Below are 21,981 nucleotides of genomic sequence, written 5' to 3'. Positions count from 1 at the left end.
GGTGTGCGACAAATGCTTGATTCACAGCTGTAATTTATACTATCCTTAATAAAGAAACAACCTCCATTAATTTTAAAATAATGTTTCAACATATTTGCACTAAGCTGCACAAAACACAAATAATACCATTAAAAAATTACAAAATACATTTTAGCACACCTTACAGAATTATACACAACTCTGGATATACATTATTATACTAATGAACCTACAAAACATGCTAGGGTGTCTTATATCTCTGTGCCACAGGAACAACTTTGCAGTATGAATGCAAATCATTGTGCATACAAGAAAGTCCCATTTCCTCCACAGTATTAACAAGACATTCTCAGTTGTTTATACATGCATTGCTTGCATATTTATTGCTATGAGTAATCACACAGCTATTTATGAGTAATATTTGCAACAATGTAGCTCTGTTTTCTCTTTGTATTCTGTTCATTCTTCTCTTATCTGTGCTGTACTCTCAAACATGCAGTCTATAGGGCATTTTGTATCATATTCCTGTAAATGTATGATAAAATTACATGACAGTGAAAGAGAGTTTTCAGCAAAGGTAGAAGAGTTTGGCTATTAGTGAACACAAATGAGAAATGTGTGCTGTTCACTTCCATTTAAAAGTTTTCTACAGTTACTTCTACACTTTGTAAGTGTATGCTGGGTGACATTCCCAATGCAGGTATGGTAGTCTGAATTGCTGTTGTGTCTTCCTTCTCCCTCCCACTAATCATTCACAGTTAGACTCCATTAGAAAATAACATAATGTAGGTACTGCATCAGTGTTAACACTTGCTACACGAACTCAACGGTTTGGGATTTATGAATTCTAATGAGTTTATACCTCATTTGCATCTTCACCATGCTCACAGGCCTGAATCTACACTGTAAAAAGGTAACCAAATAGCTAGGGAACTTGAAGGTGAGGAGACATGTACATGGAAGAGAACACAGAAGATTGATATACCTTTTGATTTATCTGTAGTGAAGGTTTCTGATTTTGCTAAGGTATGATTGTATTTTTCAAGTACATTCTAGATTTGCTGACATATTAGAAAGAAAATTTTTGTATATATGCATGAAAAATGGAATGTTTATCTGTATGCACTTCTTATTTTTCACTGTTGGCATAGGCATTTTTGGAAAGCATTTACTTTCTCAGATAGACAACTTATTAACTTTTATCACAAGTGTTATTGTTGCAACTGGTTATCTTACAATCTTTTATGTCATTTCAGAGAAATGTAATGTACTATATTGTCAATGACATGGGGTGTCATGCTTCTAAGATGAACAATAGCTACCTCCAGGGGAGTACTAGGCATAGTGACACGTGACTGGGAATCATACAAAATTGATTTTTCTTTTGTAAATGTGTACACATTTTGTGAGAATTGTGTTGAAAGCATATATAACAATTAAATTATGTGGTATTCCCATTTTTTTACAAACATTTCATCTGTCTGTCATTTTGGGGATGGGGAAGCCAAGTACTGTGTGTGTGTGTGTGTGTGTGTGTGTGTGTGTGTGTGTGTGTGTGTGTGTGTGTGTGTGTGTGTGTGTTTCCACAAAAAAAGTTGCGTTTCAAGATGCTTGCTCTTGAAATTGTGTATGCATCCTGTTATTTTTGCATGAAACAATACATTACTAAAGTGGTATTCCTTGTTTTGGACCAAACATTTTCATGTGTGTGCGTGTGTGTGTGTGTGTGTGTGTGTGTGTGTGTGTGTGTGTGTGTGTGTGTGTGTGTGTGTGTGTGATATATGATGCAACCACATAACCTTCAATTTTAATAACTGAAATGTGTGTCCCCAGTGCTTAATGTTGAAAATATATGAACAGGAATTTAATTATGTGATATTTCTATGTTGTATACCTCTCTGTTTTATGTCACATAGGATTATGGCACTCAAGCATACAAATCCACGTAAACTGTTTCTGTGACTTTGAAAATAACATAATAGTGCAGGCGTTCAGGCATTGCAGCTCACTTTTGCATCAGAGAGGAAGTGGGGATATGGCTGACAGATTGTGGAAAAACACACCAGGAAAGCCGCTCTGAAACAAACACCCGCTTTAATGACTTTTAAAAGCACTTTACACAAACGTTTTTCATCTCACTAAATAGTGAAACTTCTTCAGAAAATTACAACATTCAAAAATGTCACCCTTTATATAAACTTTAAATTAAATTTGGCGCCAAATACCTCAGTCGATGACGCAATTTTAAAGCTACATAGCCTGGATTTCTCACTTAATACACCTTCTTACGGATATATAATGAAAACTATGATTAAAAATACTCTAAAAGACATCTGAAATAATTCAAAGTGCATTAAAATGTTAAAAATATCCACATATTTATATTTAAATAGATGAAATAAAATGAAATATGAATGATTAAAATGCACAAACTACTAACCAGTAAAATATTAACAAACCAACATCACAAATTTATGAATATATATGTATATATTAAAACTTGTTATTATTAATATATTATTACTATGAAAAATACAAAAAGTATGTAAATATCTTTCATTATAGACTGCTTTTTCTAAATTTAATAAACAAATTTAATCATTTTTAAACAAACATATACATTATGAATGTGTATAATAATAAGCATAAATGAATATGAATTCTTGTAAATCCAAAATTAAAAATTTAAATTTAAACTTATATATATATATATATATATATATATATATATATATATATAAAGTTTTTATTATTTTATCAATACTTCTATAATGATTTTGTTGTTTATAATTTTTCTTCCTTTCAGGTTACACAGAGTTTGGCTGACACGCTTTCCAGAGGCCTCACTTTTGTTCCATCGAGTAGGATGAATGTGGCAGAGACAATTTGTGATCTCAAATTGTTCGTTAGAAAACTTAATTTAAAGCAATTGTTAGGAGTACAGAAGAATATGTTAACAATGATTTTGGAATATCTAGTTGTTACAATCCTCCCTTACACAATTCTCTGGCTATTTTTGAAAAAATGTGTGAACTAGATTTAAGGAAGTTAAGTCAAACTAACATAAAATTTATTGATAATTTAAGTAAAGAAGAAAGAGACAACCTAGACTGTATGTTAAAAGCTAACAACAGAATAATGAGCCCAGATAAAAGTGGGGGTTTAGTTTTTATGGATGTTCCAGATTATATGCAATACATCAAAGACATATTGGCAACTGATGTTTATCAGATGGCATCGATCAATGAATATAATAAAGCAAATCAATTTGTTAAAAGTTTTATAAACGAGTTGTTTATAGAAGCAAGAATAGATATTCAAACATTTCATTTTCTGTCAATGCCATTACCCAGAGTACCATGTATTTTTGGAGTGCCAAAAATCCATAAGAATTTACAAAAACCCCCATTTTGACCCATAGTAGATGGGAGAAATTCCTCCACATATGCATGCGCAAAATTTATAGATGTTATATTAAAGAAATATGTAGTAGAAGAGGAATGGATTATTAAGGACTCTTGGACTTTCTTAAAAAGATTGGATAAGTTTGAATATAAAGATGATTATAATTTTTTAACAATTGATGTCAGAGAATTGTATACTAGTATTCCGCACAGTGAAGGAATAGAATGGGTTATGGAAAGAATGCATAAAAAACAGGCATCAGCTTCCGAAATTTCTTTAGTACAAGAAATTGTGGACATAATTCTATCATATAATTTCATATTTTTTTATAAACAATATTATGTACAAAAGAAGGGGGTGGCAATGGGATCACCATGTGGCTCAAGTTAAGCAAACATGGTGATGTCACATTGGGAGAACACATATGTTTTCCCTAATGCCTTATTCCAGCAAGTAGTAAAATTATATGTCAGATTTATAGATGACATTTTTGTCATAATTCAAGGAACAGAATAAATAGCTGGGGATCTAGTTTCCATGTTTAATCGGACAACTCATTTTTTAAGTTTTACTCATACATTTGACAATTTGTCTGTATCATATTTAGATATAAAGCTCATTAAAAATAAGCATTTAAAACAATATGAGGCGCTCATATATAGAAAGCCAACATATTCGAACAAATTCTTGCATTATTCTAGTGCGCATCCGTTTCACCAGAAACGGTCAGTACTCAAGGGTCAATTTGTCCGAGCAGCAAAGATGATAACAGATAAAGATTTTGAAGAAGAATGCTCCAATTTAAAATCCATGTTTCTCAATAGAGCATATCCATCCAGTTTTATTGATGAAATAATGAGCGAAGTAATAAGAAAGAAGTAATGGGGTATATACACCCATCTTAAGTAATAGAAATGGAATGGATGCAGAATTTATCAGTGGAGAAATTATAGAAGTAAGGGATAAGATTGATGCACCTCAAGAGAAAAATAATTTCAATTTAGTATGCATCATGAGTTTCAGTTCTGATGCAGCATATATAAAAGAAATCATTATAAAAAATTGGTCTTTATTGAATGATGATACCACTTTGGGGTGTATTGGCAACTTTAAACCTAAAATTGTATGGAGAAGGACAAATAGCTTTAAACATCTTTTTCAAAAACAAAATGATACCTTCGTAAGGAATCCGGGCATGATGCAATGTGGTAGCTGCTCATTATGTTATCTAATGGACACAGGCTATAGAATCAACATCAATGGGTATAAAATTTACCTAAAAGGGAGGTATAACTGTAATTCAAAAGGAGTGGCCTATATAGCAACATGTCAAGGATGTACAGCATTTTATGTGGGCAAAACGGACCGCAGATTGAGAGATAGGGTCTCCGAACATGTAAGATGCATTAATCAAGAAAGAGAGGAGAATGCTTTAGCCAGGCATATAAATATGTACCCTGAACATAAATTCAAGTTTAAAGTAATACAACAAATATATTTGGATGGAAGAGGGGGACCTTCTGGTTTATTGTTGGAAAAATTAGAACTCCTTTGGCAAATAAGGCTTAACGCATATGTTTTTCCAGGTATCAGTGAAAAATGTTCTATTATGTGTCTATTAAAACTGAAAAAATTAGATTGATGAAATATAATGTATTTATAGAAGTATTGATTAAATAATAAAAACTTATATATGAATGCATTTTGTTTTCAAACAGATTTGGGTAAAATAGAAATAAAATTAAAAATTAAAAATAAAAATAAATTTAAGTTTAAATTTAAATTTTTAATTTTGGATTTACAAGAATTCATATTCATTTATGCTTATTATTATACACATTCACAATATATATGTTTGTTTAAAAATGATTAAATTTGTTTATTAAATTTAGAAAAAGCAGTCTATAATGAAAGATATTTACATACTTTTTGTATTTTTCATAGTAATAATATATTAATAACAAGTTTTAATATATACATATATATTCATAAATTTGTGATGTTGGTTTGTTAATATTTTAAGATCACAAGGAATGGAAATATTTTACTGGTTAGTAGTTTGTGCATTTTAATCATTCATATTTCAATTTATTTCATTCTATTTAAATATAAATATGTGGATATTTTTAACATTTTAATGCACTTTGAATTAATTCAGATGTCTTTTAGAGTATTTTTAATCATAGTTTTCATTATATGTCCGTAAGAAGGTGTATTAAGTGAGAAATGCAGGCTATGTAGCTTTAAAATTGCGTCATCGACTGAGGTATTTGGCACCAAATTTAATTTAAAGTTTATATAAAGGGTGAAATTTTTGAATGTTGTAATTTTCTGAAGAAGTTTCACTATTTAGTGAGATGAAAAACGTTTGTGTAAAGTGCGTTTAAAAGTCATTAAAGCGGGTGTTGTTTGTTTCAGAGCGGCTTTACTGGTGTGTTTTTCCACAGTTGGTCCGGTCTTTTGAGTTTTGTAATGGCTGACAGATTGCAGATTTGGAATGGGATAGGGAATGATCTCAATGCCGTATGGGGGTGCACCAGGACTGATGATCAGTGCATCATAGGGCCAATGCTATGACTTCATCAGCCAGGAGGAGACTAGCTGAAGTTGCCCATGAACATCTGGCTACAGGGGCTGGGGCTACTACAGAGTCATCACTGACACCAAATGAAGAGTTCCTGTCCATTGTCAGTTATCCAGAGAGATCAGTGGAAACTGCATACCAACATGTGACTGACGTCGGTGCTAATGTTTTGGGAGGACAGGTATGTGCCAGTAGCAGCTTCCAGGTAACGTTACATATCTCAAGTTATAAGATCTGCTCATATAGTAAAATATAGAAAAATGTAACTAATAATTCATATTATTTTTAATGAACCTACTGATAAATTAATAGACTTAATGACGCAATTTTGTTCATTACATATGGGCTTTGGGTGGACGTGCCAACCAAGTTTCAATTAAAAGTATTACAGGCATACAGAGAAAACTTGTGTATTCAATGTCCCCCCTAAGTTATTACAATTGTGACGATTACATCCTTAACTTGCTTCATTTCTCTCAGGACCATCCTCTCTACCAAGTGTGGAGACATCTGCACATGGTAAGCCAAATATTTTTCTTTGATTATTGATGAACATTTGTCAGATACATGCATTTATCTGTATGTGTGAGGTGGATGCAATGGGTGGGTGTATTGCTGTACCATCTCTAATAGTGCGACCAGACCAGTGTTAGTTTATCATATAAATTGTTTTAAATATTTAGTGTACGTATTAATTTCGTCCCTGTGTTTGTTGCTTATTATCACAAGTGATCTTGACAGTGTAAATGTAGAACTCTAATTACCTGATATCAGAGTTTCGGCAGTCTCTGATGATGATGTTGGCCAAATAGATGCACAGTCAGGGGGTGCAGAGGTTGAATCTGACACTGAGATTGACATTCAGCCCTCCCCTGTATTTCCCTCAGACACAGTTAGAAGGCTTACACATACCTATTCCACTAAACCCTCAGATGTTGAATAGGTGGAGGGTGAGACACAACTAAGAATGTCTTGTGAATACTGTGGGGGGTAGTGTGGTTACTGCGGCTTCAGTGGCAGATGACTCTGGTGATAGCCAATGTGTGAGCAAGGTACCATGCAGGAGGGTTGTTACTGGTGCTTGAAGGAGGCCTGCTGTCCACACTCCACCTGATCCTGGTGTGTTTTATGTGCCACTTGATGTGAGTCTAGGGCCATCATGGAGGCACAGGCATGTTCCAGTAGGGCTTCTGAGGACATCCTTATGGTTGTAGATGTAGCACAGGCTGATGTGCATGACTGCCTTCCCTATGTGGCCGATTCAATGTCTTAGCTGAATGACACATTGGAAAGTGCAATGTCTGTGATGGAGCATCTTGGAGGGGAAAGCATCCACATCATGTAAGTCAGCATCATCATTTGATGTTAGCTAATGTGGCTATCCTGATCACGCTCCTGTAGTGGCACAATTTCCACTGCTCCATCTGTGATTGAGGTGTCCACACCCAGACATAGTAGGCCATGGGGTCGTGGTTCTGGGTGTACTCGTGAGGCGAGCTTATCCAGCAGACATCAGTCACATTCAGGCAGCAGCACAACTGACCATAGGCATGGATGTGCCAGTGCAACTCCTGGCAGAGCCAGTTCTCACATGTTTGGGGCAATGACAATGAACTATTTCATCCACCAAGCATGGCTCACCCTTGTCCAACATGCCGAGACATAGAGCTAGCACAGAGCTTGACTATATTCTTGCAGACACACATACACATTTCATCTTGAGTGTCCATACAGACACACACACACACACACACACACACACACACACACACACACACACACACACACACACATACACAACTGTTACATGTATCATTCTTGAGGCTTACAGCTCATTCTGTCTCAATGGTCATTTGATACTTCATCCATTTGATACTTCATCCACATTTCTGCCTGCCTGTATTTCTTACTCACATGCACGGACTACCTTTTTTGTCAGCCTTGGTCTCCTGCCACCCCAAACAACACCTTGTGCAAATAATGGTAACTGTGCCATATCCTTGATTTTCTGTCTTTTGGGTTCAGGGATACATAACTCTTTTGTCTGATGCCCAGGGTGCATAGCTGTCTCAGTGCTTAGTATATATTTGTGCTGTTCTTTTTAAAATTGTACTGCTTTCTTACAGGTTTTTGTAATGTGTGTATCTTTGATGCATGTGGCCTACTAGTTGATAGAAAACACATCTATTGACATAAGTCAGTGCTGTCTCATGTTCATGTCATTATTGTAAAAGACGTCCACCTTCTACTTAGTCACATTTGCATGCAACAGTATGCAAGGATATTCCATTCCTTTGTTTTCTTAGGCATTTATTTTCCTATTCCAGCTTCATTACTTACCTTGATAGTCTAGCAGTCATAAGTGTTTTAATCTGGGGCTGACTCTGTGTGATGCTAGCAGTACACAGCCATTAGATGGGTAAGTAAAGGTTGTGAACATTGCCTGTCATCCATCAATTGTATTATATGTGTGTGCACAGGATGAAAAGTTTTATCTCCTTAGGTGGTGTTATTCATTGCCTTTTGGCAAGGGCAAGAGCATATTGTGTCTACCTACACCCACAGCAGCTGGTGGTTCCCCCTCTGACTCCTCAGCTGCATGTGGCTGTGGTGACCTTGTCTATGTGGTAGGATGGATGCGCTTTCCCACTGATGTTTCTGCTGAAGCTGTTTTCTCAGAATATTGTGAAGGACAGCAAAGACAATACAAATTTCAGCATAAGTATGGGGATTGTACTGCGGGGCTCCCCCAATGAATCTAGACACAATAACCATAACTTCAGCAGCCCAAAAACATGCTCTATGATATTTCAGCAGTCTTCATTTTGTGTGTGCGTGTGTGTGTGTGTGTGTGTGTGTGTGTGTGTGTGTGTGTGTGTGTGTATGTGTGTATATGTGTGTGCATGCAAGTGCACATTTCTGATGGGTGTCATGAGCCACAGCTTGAGTGCATCCCCTGCATCCCCCAGTAAGTGACCTTATGGTATATCCTCCCTGGAAAACCTCTGATACAGTTTAGAGTTGTGCCAGATATAGGATTCATGCCAACTGCCTGGGATGCCAGCACACACATTCAGGATGATTCTCCTGGCATTGCACATGACCTGGCAGTTAATGGAGTGGAAGCCCTTTCTATTTACAGTATGTACACCCTTACCTGTTCCCTGGGTTTTGCACTGATTTCAATGTGCATGCAATCTACAGCACCCAAGATTTCGGGGAAGTGTGCTACATGGTAGAAAACTTGCATAATTGTAGTTCTGTGCTCAGGTATATGGGGAAAATGTATGTAGTCACTGGCATGTTATAACATAGCATTCAGAAATTGTTGTAGGTTCCTAGATGCTAATGTCTGTGACACCCCCAGCATATCCCCTGTTGGTATCTGGAAGGATTGTGTAGCTAATATTCTAAGTGCTACACATACCTTGGTCTCTACAGGTATTGGTTCCACTCAGTTTGTCCTTGACCTCAACTGAGGACATCAGAGATTCCAGAGTTGCTGTAGTGTGTCTATCTACCCTGTAGCTCTCTACAACTTCCACCTCATGCAGACAATGAAAAGGTAAATGGGGTTTAAACATCCTTCTCCTTCTTGGTCAAGGCCTATTAGCAGCAGCAGCAGCATAAGCTTGGGCCTGTAGCACATACACGTGTATAAGTTCAACAGCAGACTCTAACATTGTTTCTTTGTAGAGTAGTTTCCATAGCTGTATTCCAGTAAGTTTTGGAATGCGAGGTAAAAACCTTCACTGAATTGCACAATTGCTTTATAGCTTGCTGAATAGCTCCTCCATCTAGAATTAGTTAATTATCATAAAATTCGGCTGCTTATGCTGTAATTAGCAAGCCATAATGTTTACCGTGTTTGTGCAGCTCTACATGCTATGCAGAGTCGCTTACTGAACACAAAATGACACTTTACCATGTAGGCTTTATTGAATCCAGCCCACTTTCACTGTTCTCCAAGACTCTAAGTAGATAAATATAATAAGCAGTATATACTTTAAGAAATGTCTCAGTTGTGTGTGAAAAGTTGTGCTCATCCTTTGGTAAGTCAACTTGGCAAAGCCATGTGCAGAATGCTGTCACTGGACTACAATCTTTCATGTTTACCATATATGTAGAGTATTTATAGCGTTAAGTGAGATGATATTAAAACCCAGCCATGCATCATTTTCTCAGTATACATTTTCGTTTTAAAAGTAACCAAAGCATAATATAATTTATGTTATGAAATGCTATATAAATGGATAATGGAAGAAATTATGAACAGTAATAAATTTATTATTAATTTAAGCCAAAAGGTAAATTATTAATTAAACAAAACTGTTACACTGCTTGAGAAATTCCCACATTTCAAATAATAAACTAAATATATGGACCGGTACTGAGTACTTAGATGAGCTTCCTAAAATAAGGTACTAGCTACTGAGGTGAACCAAATTTCAAATTCCCTCCCCACCACCACCACCAACATAAGAAGTATTCTTCTACTTATAAAACAGAAAGGGAAGATGAATAATATGAAAAATAATGAGAAACATTATAGCAATATAACAGGAACTTAAATAAAGCACATTATTTCAGTCTTCATCAGCTCATCTGATAAACTCAATAACGCGAATAAATGCAACACACAAAAGAAATTCTGAATGACAATGGCTGAGGAGTTATGTGCTTCCAGGAAATAAAGTCATGTGAAATTTGTAACCTAAGAAGAATACACAGAAACTGTCCTAAGCTATAACCTGTGAACAAGTTCCGTCCAGTCATGGCCACTTATATCAACTGCTGTATTTTTGGACAGATTTGTTTACTGTAGTGAATGGTCAGATTAGTTAGTGACTCTACAGTACTAATGCAATGTAGGTGCAGGTAAACTAGAACGGCCACCAGACAAAAATAAAATAATCTGCTTCACATATGAATGTTGTTTTGTTGTTTGTCTTTTGGCTATTCCCGGTTAGGGGTCACCACAGTGGAACTCCAGTCCGCTAATGACTGGCAGTTGTTTTTTATGGTGTCAAGTTGCCAGCCCGACGCCCAACCTTCAATGAAGGCACACCCATCCCATCACAAACAAATAAGTATTAACATTAAAAAAATAAATCAAATAACAAACCAATTCAGTCACTTAAAAAATAAATAGAGATCTGTGTCCATTTGTTTTGTGCAGTCATAGTTACATAAGCCCTGTTAACAGTTATGGCTTAGAGTCAGTTTCTTTGCGTTCGGTAAAGGGTTTCATATTCACATTACCTATTTCCTGGAAGTTTATTATTCTACACTGTGTTCATCCAGAATTTCTTTGCTTTGTTGCATTCATTCTTAAATGTAGTACTTATTTCCATCTTCAGCAGCTCTTTTGACTGCATGCCAGGGCTTCTGTTCCATTGGCATTGCTTTATTTGAATTACCTGCTAATCATCCTACTAGATAAAAACCTCTCAGAAAAGCAATAACGTCTTTGAGAGTTTCTGTTGACATTTTGTCCTCATATTTAAACAGGTTAATTAAATGTTAAATGATGGAAGTTCACCTCACCACTACATTAACTTGCAGTATCTTACTTTCTATAATTTGTATTTCTGTTAAAGTGATCAACATAAAAAAGTAAAAATTTTAAAATAAAATTTCAAATATGACACCTTGCAAATATCTTAAACATGAAATTGTCATTTGCACTCTTACTTTTTTTTTAATTTCTCAAAGTCTTTTGGGTTTCTAATACCATGACATGAATGGACCCCATTCCTTAGTCAAAGTAAGATTAAAGTTCACAAAATTAGTATTGTTTCAGTCTTTGATGTCAGCCAGAAGTGCTCTTCAGAGCACCTGAAATGTGACCAGTAATGACTCCTGCAATTCGTACAGGGTTACATTTATTGGTAACATATCTAAATACGATTTTATTTTATTTTTTATAAGACCTGTTGCTCCTACTACTATTGGAACTGTCTGAGTATCTTTCTTCCACATTGCTCTCATTTCTGCCTGCAAATCCTGGTATTTTATGACTTTGTGTGTCTCTGTAAACAAAACATTGCACTCACTGGGAGTGGCGAATTCAATGATCGATGCTACTTTTGTCTTCTTTTCATGAACCACTATATCCAGTTTTCTAGCATCTATCTTTTGAACTGTTGATAATGGGTGAACCTATGTGATGTAGACCACCATTTTATATGATGTTTTGTGGCTCGTGTTTCCAGTGTTTTTAAGCCACTTCAATACCATGACATTTAGACAATCCCCAGTGCAACAGTCTTGCCACATTATTATGCCTTTCAGTATACAGTTCTTCTGCCATTAGTATGTCACAACCAGCAAAGAGGTGTGCAACTGTTAAAAAAATTTGGTTTTACAAAATCTACATTTGTCTGTTTCTCCCACATGTTCAATGGACTTTGAAAACCAATGTGCACGCAATCCGTTATCTTGTGCCACCAATATTAACCTTTCATCTCTTGATTTGAATTCACCTCTCCTTAACCATTCTTGCATTCATTCTTGATCAACATGCGGTTCTTCTAGAAGTTTTCTATACTTGCAAGTATATTTATGCATTTTCCACATTTCTTGCCTTTTCATCTGGTCCTTCACCTTATATTCTTTGTTTTGTTTTTTGGCACATTCAGTTGCTGCTTATTTTTTATCTACTTCTGGTTTGATTTCCATTTCCACTTGATGCTTATATGCTTCTGCTAGACTAAGCAGGGAAATCATCTTAGAGTTATTCTCCTCATGTTTCAAAACTTTCACTACATTTGGGTCTTGTGAGGTCAGCAGATATGTGTGCAGTCCCACTATTGTAGATCTATACATGTAATCGATTTCAAGGATGACCATCCCTTCTTTGGAACTAGGAATATATAATGTTAGTATGCACCGATTTTTATAAATCATTTGGTGAGCATGATGTATCCTTCTTGCTTTCCTGTCTAATCTATTCAACATGTTTTTGGGGCCAGTCAGTCACTCCAAAACTGTAAGTTAGGACAGGAAAAGCAAATTGGTTTATAGCTTGAATTTTTTTCCTAGATGTCAACACTGTTTTCAAGATTAATTTAGGTCTTGTAAAGTATTCCTTACTAAGTTTTGTTCTAATTTCTTCATGTTTACTTTTGAGCCTTCATCAGTTCCGAAATATTTATACACTCCCTCTTGCTCAAGTTCTTCTATATCACGTTCTTGTCCCAAACTGATGTTTTCTTGGTGTTGCAGTTTTCCTGCTTTAAAGATTGCTTTTGCATATTTATCAAGACCAAATAACATTTTTATAACATCTCAAAAGGTTTTGACAGTTTGCAGTTGTGCTTTCAGTTCCTCATCTGATGAGCTATGTAGTTTTAAATCATCACTAAAGAGAAGATGAGAAATCTTTACACTTTATTGTTTTCTAGGAGCCAAATTATAGCCATGGCCTAAGCTGTTAACTAGACAGCTTAATGTGTCAAGGGCAAGGCAGAATAACAGCGGTAAGAGAGAGTCACCCTGGAATATCCCCCTTTGAATTTTTATCCCTGGAATAATAATTCATCCTTTATCATGGCTTAATTGCAAAGTGGTCTGCCACTGTTTCATAGTCACTAAGGTCGATCAGCGTAGGGTGTATCTTATACATTTCAAGCACTCTTTTATCCAGGAATGGGGGATACTATCAAATGATTTTTTATAGTCAATCCATGCCATACTTAGATTTTTCCCCTTTTTACAGTTCTCCACCATAACTTTAACAACAAATGATCCTTTGTTCCATATAACTTTCTTTTATTGCCTTTTTGCTGTACTGCCATAATTGAATGTCCTTCTAAATGACTATAAACTTTGTAGGCATCAATTCCAGTGTATAGTTTGCACATCATCGGAAGGCAAGTTATTCGTCTATAGTTTTTAGGGTAGCTTGCAGGTTCACTCTTATGTAGGAGCATCTCTTGATTATTTTGTATATCTTGTGCCTAGACATTCTGGGCTTTTTGCATAATAGTAACAATACAAAATTTCTTTCTTATCCTCAATAGTCCACTTTATCATCTTTATGGCTCTTCTTTGGCCTATCAGGTTTTGTGATTTTTGTGGACTACTACTTCCTTCTGTAACAGGGGGGCCTCCTCCCCCTGGGCCTGGCCTGATCCCATTGTAGGAAAGTTTCTGTATTTTGAGGATTCTACACTGTCATCTTTTCCAGTACTGGCACCAATGTGCCTACCAGGATTGGGCACTTTTTTATCCTGGGTCTTGTGTACTGAGCTATCTTTTTAAATTTTTAACCTACTTCTGTCCATGATATATGCTATACAAATACAGTTTATATATCAGTGTTGTCTTGGTGAGAGTTTGTGAAAAACAGGATCTACCTTGTGAAGGTACTCACTAAGACTTGAGGATAAATTCAATTTCAGCAATAGTACTTTCCTTTGCTTGCTGATTTATCTCTCCATTCGGACCCCTATCATTTCTCCATTCAGACCTCTTACTCATTATGGACTGTTTAATAGTGTATGAGGCTGGCACCTAAAGGTACCCAAATTAAATGGTGAGGACTCTATGCAATGACATCTTAATGGATGCTTAGAGTAATTTTTGACTATTGCTAGGTTTAGCTGCTTTTTTCAAAATCATTGGGCTCTAAGCTTCTATAGATATCAAAAATGTACTTATTTTCAGATGTGCAGCTAATGCTTAAAGTCGCATAAAGTTTTGTAGTTGATGATCATCACTAAGACATTGGTTACATACATGTTCTTTCAGTAATTAATTATGTTTGAAGAATGCCAAACTTCTATTAATTGTATCCTTCATCTCAAAGATTTTATAATGGCAAATAAGAATGCAAACACCTAACAACTTTTTCTGACTAACTATTCATATTATTAACTCTGTCCAGTTCAGAAAGAAAATAGTTTTAAACCACTGTTTAAACAAACATTTTAACCAATCCTGGTCCTACACATGTTCACCACTAGGTTAAGACTTTGTGTTCACCATACAGTAGTCTTCAAATACACTCTCAACCTCTCACTGAAATGACAAAACATGTTTTATACATAATTGCTGCCTGTACAATCAATTAAGCTGTACACAGTCTCTTTAGTAAATTCTACCTCTGTAAAATCTTAGAATGTATAAATGTAGCTATTGTATGTGTATAAATGTAAATAGAAATGTAACTACTCAGTGTTTAACTGGAATTAAATAAAATGGAATGTGAACAAATGGAGCTTTTGTCCCCAGACCTATGCTGAAAATGGCTATTACTCAGTCGGACTTTCCCAATAAACAAAGACAAATAAAAAAAATAAAATTAATTTATCTGCTTATTTATTTTAGCTACAGCATAATAATAATTAAAATGATATTAATTTGCACAATGTGATTCAAAAATTGTGTTTTTGAATCACAGTGCTCAAATTAATGGAGAACAGTGGACAAAAAGAAAGGGAATTTATTTCATTTCTTGTCCACAAACAATTTATTTTTTTGTCAGAAATGCATCCATAGAATTGATTGATATTAACTAGCAGGGGTTGAGGGCAGGGATTGCCAACACTATCACCATAACTAAAACACTACTTTTAGAAAATGTCCATGTATAAAATTTGGATCACTATTTTGTGAACTAAAATTTAGTTACCTTTGTGGAGACTGAAAAATTACTGGTCTCTTTATTGTAATTCTGAGACCTGTAATTGTGAAACCTGCAATTATTTGGGTGGGGGCACAAAAACAGCAAACATCATGAGAACAGAAAACATTAAGAACAGCGCTCTCCTTTAAGGTTATTATTTTCATATGGTGATCTCCTGTATCCCCCAATTTGGAGGTTGTGCTCTATGCCCGGCGGTTACTTAACTATATTAACTCCAAGATTACCAAAACTCAGAAAAAGGAAAATACTCCACAAAACACATACTTCAGCTCAGATTCCACTAAGCCCCCTTGTTCACATATTCAGTCTTGCTATTCAGGGACTTGCAATCATAAGTCTCAGAATTTAAAACTGTTAATTTTTTCATTTCTCTATAACATACTAAGGTTATTTTTGGGCACAGTACAGATAAATAATGATGTAGTTATTTTTATGCAGGGTACTAAAATATAATGTATTCTTAGTTAAACAACATTATATCTGATTACTGCATTATTTATACTTTTTTACTGTTGTGACTGCATTATTTTCTGCACTTGTTTTTCAACTGTACTTTAGCCTAGATAACGTAATCTAGATTCAGATCTGCTGAATCTTGCCTGTTCTTGTTACACTTGAGCAATAAACCAGCCATCTTACATTAAGAGGGCCCCCCCAGCACCCTTGTGGCGGAAGAGTGTAGATCTAGCTTTATCGGAGATGAGAATTGCTGGAGGAAGGTTTATTGTGTGCTTTCCTATTGGTAGATTAGCTTAAAGTGTTTAATGTCACCTGTGTTTTAGCCTCACATTTGTGCATTGCTGCACATCATGCAGTGGGGGTTAGTATTGCCATATTTAGACACAAACACCTGGAAACACAATTTTTCCCCTAGACGTCTGTCAGTGGAACCCTCCCAATCTTCTCTGTTGCACTGCAGGGTGAGCAGTGTTGCCATAGCCTTTTCATCCCTAACCCTCAATAAAATAAGCCCCTTTGTTAATCCTAGAGCATAAACTGTTCTAACTTGCCCACTCCCTAAAAGTACTTGCAGTATAAACCTGCTATACTGGATGGTTAGTTTCCCGCCATTTCTACTGTCAGCCTGATTGACATGGGCATTCTGAGGCAATGTAGTAATGCCAAATGTATCTTGACAACCACTTACTTTTTAAAACATACAAATACCCTATGCAAGAGATGTAATTACACTATGAAACTGGAATCAGTCCACTTATGTGATAGTAAACAGGACAATCAAACAACACACTTCACCTCTCACTCAAGATAAAGTCAAGACAGATAAACCCACATACACGGAGGTACTCACTAGAAGCCTACCAAAAGATCAGAGACCTCCCAAGTGCAAACCACTTTCACACACTGCCATACAAATAGAAACGATTACACATAATAATTCACCTGCCGGTGTCTCAGCAAATAATCCATTAAGGCAAAGCACCTCCAAACCAAATGTCCAGTAATAGGCAACTTGATATTGAGACACACAGATATCCCTCCTCACCAGGGTGGACAAGGAGAAAGTCACAGTCAGCTGCCTGTCAGGTGCCAGGATCCATCAAATCATGCATGCACTCAACTCACTCAACAACAAGTACTGTTATGACTCTGTCATAGTTCATGTTGGGGTGAATGACTTGAGACGTACCTCTCTGGACTATATGAAGAATGACATGATTGAACTCTCAGGTTGTGTGTCCCAGGCAGATATGACCCTAGCCCTAAGAAGCATTCTACTTTCACCTAGGATGATGCCGCAATATAGACAAAAATATTAACTTCAACAATTGCTTTAAGTTCTGGTGTCAATCCAGGGGGATCCAGTATCTGTCAGCCTGAGAGGACGTGGTTGGTGCTGCTTTGCCAGATAGTCTCCACCTATCTCCTCTAGGCTTTTGGATACAGAGTAAGGCTCTTGCCTCCTCCATAGGGCCTTTTTATAGGCAATGTCAAAGCAACAAAATGTCTGATGTAATCCACTCAAGACAAACTCAATGTTCTGCTGCTTAATGCTAGTACCCTAATCAGGAAACCGCACTCCCTGGAAGCACTCTTCACTCTGGAAGATGATGACTTTTATGCAATCACTGAGACAAGGTTCAAGGATACAGAGGGCACTCATGGCCATACTAGGATATAATAATAACAACAACAAAGGGCAGTGGTAATCTCCAAAAACAAATTTTATGTTAGCGCTTTCATTGACAAACAATACATCAACTTCATCAAACATCAAATAAAGCAAATTCACTACTTAAATAGCAATTAAGTTATGACATCATATATCAATCAATCAATTAATTAAGCTTTAAAAAGCTCCTAAAAATAATCTATCAAAACAATCATTTAAAAACATGCAGTTCAAAGGACCATTATATATCAAGAACAAACCTCCAAATTCAATTTTAGCCAAGCAAGAATATACTGAAAAAAAAATATATATATATATATATATATATATATATATATATATATTTATACATATACACACACACACACTATATATTCTTAAATCAAATATTAAAATTTCATCCTTTCTCAAACTAAACATGTCTAAAATGGACAAATGAATAAATGTGTATGTACATATACACACCTACAACAAATACATTATCAAAATTCGCTCCCCAGCTACTATTACGAATTACATTTCTAAGGCCTTCATTTTCAAAATGCACTTCAATGAGCATTGGTCATTCAGTCCAGGGTAAACGTAGGCATTCAGCCTCAGTTGCCAATAAATCTCATGTTCTTCTAGGTGGAGTTGCCATGGGCCACCCCTTCCTTCCTTGGTCACTTGTTCAATAATAAGATAAGAAAATCTATGCCTATCATTCTCCATTGTATGTCTTGCCAGTGCATTATATATATGTGTGTTTATTTTTTGATATATTCTTGCTTGGCTAGAATTGAATTTGGAGGGTTTTTTTTTATATATAATGCTTCTTTGAACTGTATGTTTTTAAATGATTGTTTTGATAGATTTTTTTTTTAGCTTTTTAAAGCTTAATTAATTGATTGATATGTGATGTCATAACTTAATTGCTATTTAAGTAGTGAATTTGATTTATTTGATGTCTGATGAAGTTGATGTATTGTTTGTCAATGAAAGCGCTAACATAAATTTCGTTTTTGGAGATTACCACTGCCCTTTGTTGTTTTTATCAGTGCTTTTTCATTTGTTTGTGTTATACTAGGATATAATGCCTTCCACATGTTCAGATCTTGAAGTGAGAGTCAAAGAACCAAAGCTGGAGGTGTATGCATCTTCATTAAAGCTAATTAAAGCTCATGACTGGTTAAACAGTAAGAACTAACTATAAGCAAAATACCCTATCACATAATTGTTAGCTATAGGTCTCCCATCATGAACAAAAAGAAAAGAACAATGCCACCTACCTGGAGGTATTGAAGTTACACACCATACAGTCAAACACCTTGGTTATGGGAGAGTTCAACTATCCTTCCATCGATTGGGTGACATACACAAGCACAAGCACGATTGCTCAGAGGTTCCTGGACTTTGTCAATACAAAGGCCTGGGAATAGATTGTCTGAACCCCCACAAGAGGCTCAATTGCCCTAGACCTAGTACTCACCAACATGGGGGTTCACTGCATTTTTTTTCTTGTGTGGTGCTCTCCCTGGTAAGGACAGACCATAAATCGGTCTCGTTCAAAATAACTATCAGACCTGACATCCCCACAAAAACAATAAAACTAAGAAGCTTTCCAAAGCTAACTACAGCCTACTAACCAATAGTATAAAAAGTTTCAGTCTCCCTGCAAACAAAGCCAACAATGACTCCTATGGAGAGGTATACACAAATGCTCTGTATAAACACCTAAACAACAGTATAGACTTGGCTGCACCTGACCGTATCAAAATCAGGTCCTCCTGAAAAAACCAATCCATCCTTGTAGACCTCGAATATAAATAGGTTATATAACAAGAAAAAAAACTGATATCTAAGAAGAAGAAGAAACTGCCTCAGCAGAGAAAGAATGCCCTACACAGCTTGAACAAGTAAATCAGATATCTTGTAAAGTCATGTAAAGCAAATTATATAGCTAAGAGCACATCCTTAGCTAAGGATAACCATAAGGCATTCTTTAGCTACTTCAGAAATCTAAAAGGGAATGCCCAGCTATTTGTTAAATTAGTAGTGGATGGTACCACTCATAATGTACCTGAGGAAACTGCCAACCTGACGGCTGACAGATTTAGCATAAACTTCAACCCCTTGTCCTTACTAGCCATTCCATAAAGCATTCCTGATATTGGTCCTATGCTTAGTATCTCTAGAGAGCAGATCATACCTGTGCTGTCCAAGGCCAAAAATACAGCTTCAATTGGACCAGATAAAGTACAGTTTTGTACCTACCATAAATGTAGATGTTCGAAGATCCACATTGCTGCAGTCATAACCTGTGGGTAGTCCGCTGTCCTCGGTCGGCCCGAATACCAAAGTATTAGGCTGGCGTCGGTCATGGGCGCTCAGATCTGACGTCAGTGCGTCATGGTATTAAAGCGCATGACCGACGTCATATCCTCAGTCTTTTCTTGCCCCAGATGTCAGAAGGCCCTAAAAAGAAAGGCCACAGCCCAAAATAGAAAAACCTCCAAAACCCATGTACAAACAACATCTATAACCCAAACCATACAACCACTCCAAACTACAGAGGGGAAGGAGGGAGGGTAAATTGGACTGCAGCAATGTGGATCTTCGAACATCTACATTTATGGTAGGTACAAAACTGTACTATGTTCTTCATCTCACATTGCTGCAGTCATAACCTGTGGGTAGAATCCCAAAGCAAAGGTAAAGGGAGGTTGGCAAAATCATAAAGCACTGGGAGCTGTTAATATGCCCTGTAAGACTGCAGTGGCAAATCCAGCCCTAGATTTGGAATAAAGAGGGAGATGGTAATGTTTAGAAAAAGTGTGCACTGAACTCCAAGTAGCTGCTTCCAAAATATCTTTAGTAGCTACACCCCTTAAAAAGGCAGTAGAAGTGGCAGTAGCCCTAGTGGAATGAGGTCTGATTCCAGACGGAATCTCCTTACCATGATGAGAATAACAAAAGGCAATACAATGGCCAATCCACTTAGAAATAGTTTGTTTTGAAACAGGTTTCCCCTGAGAGCCCAAAGCAAAAGAAACAAATAACTGTTGAGACTGTCTGAACCTTTTAGTCCTGCTCAAATAATAACGCAACTGCCTGTGAATATCCAAAGTGTGCAAAATTTTCTCCCCTTTATTTTGGGGATCAGCAGAAAAAGCAGGCAAATGAATAGATTGGTTCAAGGCCACATTTGAAACCACTTTAGGCATAAAAGTAGGGTTAGTACGCAGAGATACCCTATCCTTATGAAAAATCAGGAAGGGTTCAACTGCCATTAGAGCCTGTAATTCAGATACTCTTCTAGCAGACGTAATGGCCAACAAAAAAGCAGTCTTCCAAGACAAAAACTTCAACTCAGATGTAGCTGCAGGTTCAAAAGGAGGTAAAGTAAGTTTTTCCAACACAAAATTGAGATCCCAGGAAGGAGTAGGAGCTCTACGCGGGGGTCTTATGTTCTTTGCCCCTCTAAGGAATTGCTTAAACAAAGGATGAGAGAATAAAGGTGGGTCACAGTCATAGTGAGCAGAAATGGCTGCAGCATGAACTTTCACAGAGGAGAAGGACAAACCCTTGTCTAATAATTCTGTAAGATATTGAAGAGAAACACTCAAATCAGGCCTGGAAACATCAAAGCTCTTTGCTTTGCTCCAAATAAAAAATCTCCTCCATTTATCAGCATAAACTTTCCTTGTACTAGGCCTTCTGGCCTCCAAAATAACATTCAAAACTTGTTGAGGAAGCTGCGACCCTCCAGGTTCTAGAACAGAATATGCCATGCTGTTAGATGCAGGGACTGAATCCTGACATTGAGGAAATGATTGCCCACCTGAGACAAAAGGTGTGGAATTGAAGGCAAAGGCCAAGGAGGCTCCCGTACTAAACTCCTCAGCAGAGGGTACCAGTGCTGTCGAGGCCAATCTGGAGCTATTAGAATCATGGAGGGCTTGTCTTGTCTGACCTTCAAGAGCACCTTGGGAAGGAGAGGCAGAGGAGGAAAGGCATAGATGTGAAGATTGCTCCAACTGAATGATAGAGCATCCACTTTCCAAGCTGTTGGATGAAACATCTTCGTGCAAAACTTTGGCAACTGGAAATTTAGTGGAGAAGCGAACAGATCTATGTCTGGAGTCCCCCATGTCACTGTCAACTGTCGAAATACATGAGGATCCAACTTCCACTCGTGGGGATCCACCATCTGTCTGCTCAAAACATCTGCTAAGGAGTTCTGTGCTCCTG

Source organism: Protopterus annectens, chromosome 14.part0, assembly GCF_019279795.1.
Source record: "Protopterus annectens isolate FY-2018-M chromosome 14.part0, PAN1.0, whole genome shotgun sequence".
NCBI lineage: Eukaryota > Metazoa > Chordata > Ceratodontiformes > Protopteridae > Protopterus > Protopterus annectens.
This window is presented reverse-complemented; position numbering follows the sequence as displayed.